This window comes from Saccopteryx bilineata, chromosome 1 (assembly GCF_036850765.1).
Source record: "Saccopteryx bilineata isolate mSacBil1 chromosome 1, mSacBil1_pri_phased_curated, whole genome shotgun sequence".
In the NCBI taxonomy this organism is placed as follows: domain Eukaryota; kingdom Metazoa; phylum Chordata; class Mammalia; order Chiroptera; family Emballonuridae; genus Saccopteryx; species Saccopteryx bilineata.
In genome coordinates, this window is record NC_089490.1 from 351,263,867 (window position 1) to 351,270,321 (window position 6,455).

Sequence of the window (6,455 nt, forward strand, 5' to 3'; positions counted from 1 at the left end):
AAAACTGCCTCTTTGTGTCCCCTGGGCCCAGTACATCCCATGGCTCTGAGGTGGCTGGGGCAGCAGGGAATGCCAGAAATGTGAGGTAGGTGGCTCCTTTGTGACCTGGCATTTCTTTCAAACTGTGCAATTTCAAAAAGAAAAACAAAACAAAACAAACAAACAAAAACAACAACAACTAAGAGTTAGAACTAAATTATTCTTCATTTAGTAGAAAAGAATATGAGGTCCAGATAATCCATTCAACAAGTGGAAAACTCACCGAGCTGAACTGAATCCCAGATCCTGTAATTTTCACAGCAAATTTGCAAGAAAGGCAGTTGCTATCACAATTCTTCCAATGCACCTTCCAAATTACAAAAATGTTTTAAAGTATAATTACATATAGTACTTCCATTACCATTTCCAAACTTTTAATGGGCTTGTGCTATGACACTGCCTTCCTTTTCAAACTTTATCTTGAGCCATTTCTCCTTTGTTTTTTCTATTACCACCATAATTATCTTTTACTCCCTTGCCTATGCTAGAGTTACTCCTTCCTCATGGCCTCCTCATGGCCTTCACAAAAGCTCTTCCCATGTCTTGGAAGCTTTTCCTCATTCACTTTTCCTTCTTTGGGCCAAATTCTTATCCATTAGCTCTTAGCTTAAACTACCTTATGAAAGATTTTTCTAACCCCTTAGCTTAATAAATATATATCTAACATTCTCCAATGGCCTTTTCTAGTTCTTCCCAGAGTTGTGATTATGTGATTTAATGTAAACAATAAATTACTTATTCCATGTCTCTCTTTTATATGTATATACAAATTCCATGAAAGATGAATCTGAACTTTTTATTCTTTAATATCTAAACCATCTTTTTATTTCTAGATAGATACAGTGGTAATATTATTAAGGTACATATTAAGGGATTTGAACTTTATCCTTAAGCAATAGGAGCAATCTAATGGGTGTTTTGTAAACGGATAGAATCTTTAGAGAGATCATTCTGGCTGCAGTTTGGGGAAACAAGAGAAAAGAATGGTGAACAATAAGATCAGTTTTAAGATATTGCCAGGGTGAAGTGAGGAGTAATAATAAAGGCCCAAAATAAAATAACAACAGTGATGAAGTAGAGGCAAAGACTGGATAAATCAAAGACTAATTAGAATTTTCAGGACTTATCCAATTATAGATAAGGGGGTAAGGTAAAATAGCTAAAATAGCTAAGTTCTCTCTTAAAATTTATTTTATTACTAAAAGATTTTTCTACCAAAATAGTAAATAGCAAATTCCAAAATTGGCAAAATTGATCTCCCCTTATTTTAACCAGAAAGTATATAAATTATCACTTTACAAAAATATACGGATACATTTTTTTTTCATTTTTACAGAGGATAGGGTTTTGTTATATTAGATGTCTTTTCTGGAATCTGTTATTGTTTAAATACTTTTTCATTATTTCACTCATTAATGTGATAAATTATATTATATGTCCTTTTTAAATCCTAGGACATGTGCCATTTTTATCTATATTGATTAAGTGTATTCACAACTTTTAATATTTATATGTGTTTTTATTATATATTTAATCTATAGAAGTTTTGTTGACAAAATTTGTTTGTATCTCTTATCAGGACTATACTTGCCCTGTTACATAACTTTCCAATTTTATTTATGACTTAATATGTATAAGAAGCATTATCTGTTTCTTAAAATTTGGGAGAAAATTAAGGAAAAGGATCTTTTACTATAATATGTTGGGGTGGGAGTAGAGTTAACTTTTCATTTCTTTCTCAATTACTAGTTAATTCTTTATTTATTTACATTTAGAATTTTCCAAAAATATCAATTTATTCAAGATTCAAATTACTTATAAAATGTTCTACAGTCATTTAAAAAATAAATCTATTCTAGCCCTACTGGGTGGCGGTGCAGTAAATAAACATTGACCTGGGATGCTGAGGACTCAGGTTCGAAACTTTGAGGTCACCAGCTTGAACATGAGCTCACCGGCTTGAGCACAGGCTCAGCAGCTTGAACGCAGGTTCACTGGCCTGAGCGTGTGATCATGGGAATGATCCCATGGTCTCTGGCTTGAGCCCAAGGTCACTAGCTGGAGCAAGGAGTCATTGGCTAAGTCAGAGCCCTAGCCCCCAGTCAAAGCACATATGAAAATCAATCAACAACTTAAGTGCTTTAACTAGGAGTTGATTTTTCTCATTTCTCTCCCTTCCCATCTATCTTTCTGTCTGTCTGTCTGTCTGTCTCTCTCTCTCTCTCTGTGTCTCTCTCACAAAATAAATAAATCAATAAATTTAATCTAGTATTTTATGTAATTAAGTTTTTTCCCCATTTGATTACATTTTCCAGTAGCTTGTTAAAAATTAGTTACTGGATTATTTTCACTCTTTTCCATTCACATTCATTCACTTCTTTTATTTTAACTATTTTTAATTGCTTTTTATAGTATTTTATTCTTTTATAATGTCCAAAATTGAATGCTTAATTTCTTAACTTTTACTCTTTTTTTTCATAAAGATACTACCCTAATTAACCAAAATCTATTATTACTGAATGTTATATCATTTAATATAATTTACATGTAATTACATGATCTCATTCTAAAATCTGGGTGGACAGTGTGTGTTACTAAAATAAATGTGAGTGCTTTTGGATTGTGTTGATAAACAAATTAATAGGCAAATAATGTTTGGTTATATATTTTTATGCATAAACATGCTTTATATAACTCATTTTGAATTTGTTCAACTAATTTATAGAAATAATTTTAATGAATTGGAAATGCTAGGGTTAAAGATATTCGAAAGTTATTTTTTCAGTAAAACTTTAGCTTTCCCCTTAATTATAGATATTCTTCTTCTGTCTCCAGTGTTGGTTTATGAGAGTACAAATTATATAACATTGTTCAAAACTGAAAAACATTAGATATCAGTGTTTTTATTCTCTGACAGTGTGATATTGCAGAGGAATTACTCTTCTTTCATTCTTCAGTTCAATCATCATATATTCTTAATACTTAATAATCATTTGTATTATTATATTTTACTTTTTTCCAGTTCCCAAGGATTGTGTCTTCATTATTAGTTTCTAAGACCTTATTTATGATTAAAGATGTTAACACTTTCTCATACATTGCAAATGAAATACCATTTTTTTGTTATTATTTTAATGTGTTTTATTTTTTGTTGTACAGAAGTTGTGTATTGAAATATAATCATGTTCTGTTTTTTAAAAATAATGACATGCATAGCCATAGCTATTGTAGCATATATATTATGTTAACAAATTTTCTTTTGATATAATTATTTTTATTTTATTGTGATAAGGACATTTAACATGAAAGCTACCCTCTTAACAAAAATTTAAGTGCACAATGCATTGTTGTTCAGTACAGGTAAAATGTTACACAGTAGATTTCTACAGACTATCTATCCACCTTGTTTAACTGAAACTTTATACCCATTGATGATTTATTCCTCATTTCCCACTTCTCCAGCCATTGAAAACTATCATTTCACTCTTTGCTTCTATGAATTTGATAATTTTCTGTACCTTATAAAAGCAAAATCATGCAGTATTTGTCTTTCTGTAACTGGCTTATTTCATTTTGCATGATATCATCAATGTCATTTATGTTGTTGCATTGTTGCATATTGTAGAATTTTTTTTTCAGAGATAGAGAGATAGTCAGAGAGAGGGACAGACAGGGCAGACAGACAGAAACGGAGAGATGAGAAGCATCAATCATTAGTTTTTCCTTGTGCATTGTGACACCTTAATTGTTCATTGATTGCTTTCCCATATGTGCCTTGACCGCGGGCCTTCAGCAGACTGAGTAACCTTTGCTTGAGCCAGTGACCTTGGGCTCAAGCTGGTGAGCTTTTGCTCAAACCAGATGAGCCCTCACTCAAGCTAGCGACCTCGAGGTCTCAAACCTGGGTCTTCTGCATCCCAGTCCGACGCTCTATCCACTGTGCCGCTGCCCGGTCAGGCTAGAATTTTCTCTTTAAAGGCAGGGTCAATATTCCATTGTATATATATAACTTATTTTACTTATCTGTTTATTATTTTATAGATATTTAGCTGTTTCCATATCTTGAATATATTGAATAGTGCTGCATTGAACATAGAAGTGCTAATATTTCTTTGAGGTCTTATTTCAATATTTTTGTATAGTCAAAAGTGAGATTGATGCATCATATGGTTAAGACTCCCAAAACACAGTCAACAAAAACAAATATAAACAAGTGGAACTACATTAAACTAAAATGTTTATGCACAATAAATAAAAACAATCAGTACAGTATAAAGATAATGTATGAAAGGGAAAAATATTTGCCAACCATATATCTAATAAAGGGTTAATCTCTAAAATATATAAAACTTTCATAATTCAATAACAAAAGAATAACTTGATTTTAAAATGGGCTCTGATATTGAATAGCCATTTTCCCAAAGAAGACACACAAATGACCTACAAGTATATAAAAAACATTCAATTTCTCTAATTATCAAGAAAATGAATATGGATACCACAAAAATAAATATCATTTCACACACTGGTCAAGATAGTTATAATCAAGAAAACAAAAGACAACAAGTATTGGCAAGAATGTGGAGGCATCTGGACCCTACACTCAGTTGATGAGAATGTAAAATAGTGCATCTGCTATGAAAAATAGTATGGAAGTTCCTCAAAGAATTATAACTAGAACTATCTTTACCATAATACTAAGGGAAACAATCCTTCATCTATTGTGGAACTATTCTCATGACAATAATTAGTTTTCTTTATGATGATTCATTTTAAACTATGATAATAAAACATATTGTGACACATTTGGAGACTGATTATGAGGATGTACACTTTTTAATTAAAAAAAGAAAAAATGTGCAAATGTTTTTTGCTAAATTATGACCTAGTTTACCTTGCCAAAATATGTTGACTAGAGTCTTAACTAGTGCCACAATATCATTAAACATCTGATGGCAGAAATTTTATTAGGAACTTAATGCCCAAAAGAAAATTTTAAAAGCTTGTCAAAAAAGATTTAGAAAACTCAAATTTGTCAAACAACAGTAAATATCTACTGAGTGTTGACCTTTCACAATGATTCTTGCTTAAAATTTGGTTCCTTGTAATAATTTGAAAAGCATCCAATGAATAGTTTTGGTTTTAATGGAATAGATCACAGTGTTGAGCAAAGAAGGAACAAAGAGATAAATGAAGGACATGAGTGTGTGCACATACTGTGGAGCATGCCTCTCATAGTGACCCTCAATGGACACGCCAACCATGGGCATGCAGAAGATGAGCATAGCATACATGTTTCTCCTGAGAAGCAATGCCAAGTACAGAGCATAATATGAGCACATAAAAGAGGAGAATGATTGGAGGGTCTAGACTAAAAGTAGAGATGACAATGAATAAACCAAAAACATTATTGATGCTGATGTTTTTAGGCAGGCCTATCAGATCTGGTTTTCAAGCAGTAGACATGGAAGAGTACATTGGTCTTGCAGAAAGGCTACCTCTTCAGAAGGAAGGGCAATGGGAAAATCATGCAGAAATGCAGATGATAACAGACATGCCCATGCATGTCACATGGGCATCAGTGAGCACTGTGGCATAGCATAGCGGGTTACAGATGGCCACATAGTAGTCAAAGCTCATAAACTGCAAGGTCCCAGACTCTGTGAAGAAGAAAAAATGGATAAAGAACATTTGAATTATGCAAATATCAAAGCTGATCTTACTTAACAGGAAACAAAACATGGCCGCCACTATGGGCAGCATGGAAAAAGACACACCTGTCATTAGCTAACTGACAGCAGGGATAGGAAGCAGTACATAGGCTAATGCAAGCTCTGCTTCTCCTTGATAATAAAAAGAATAAGGGCACTGGACACAATGTAGACAGTGTAAAGGGCACCAAGGAGCAGAAACATCCAGTGTTTGGAGGTCTCCAGCCCTGGGGGCAGTGATGGGATTCAGCTGGTTTGCACCAGTTCAGCAGAACTGATACCTAATTTTTTGTTGAATTTGGCAAACTGGCTGTTAAAATCGCACTTGTAATCAGGGTTTTTTCTAAGGTGGGTGCCTGTTCAGTCGCCCAATGTGAAAATCACAAAATGACATTCCTTACTCTTTTTTAACATTCATCTGTGCAACAGCATATTCTGAGTGCCCATAGTAATGTTCATTCTGTTCATAGGTGAAAAAAATTGCAAGTGAAAATGCCAATCCAGAGGCAATATGGAAATATCTTAAATAACAGTTTTATTGTTTTTTGTTAGGTAGTTTTATCTATCTCTTTTATTGTTCTTATTTAAGTATTAAAATGCATGAAATAAGAAACTACCTTTCAGTATATCAGTTGTTAAATGATTTGAATCCTACCACTGCTGAGGAGACCTGTCAGAGTGAACAGAGGCAACCTGGAGCTGTTT

At 33.0% G+C, this 6,455-nt stretch overlaps 1 pseudogene; it reads right to left on the reverse strand.

Annotated features, from left to right (window-relative positions):
• Window positions 1–5,126: 5,126 nt before the first annotated feature.
• Window positions 5,127–5,954, reverse strand: LOC136319616 (olfactory receptor 51I2-like; annotated as a pseudogene).
• Window positions 5,955–6,455: the final 501 nt, after the last annotated feature.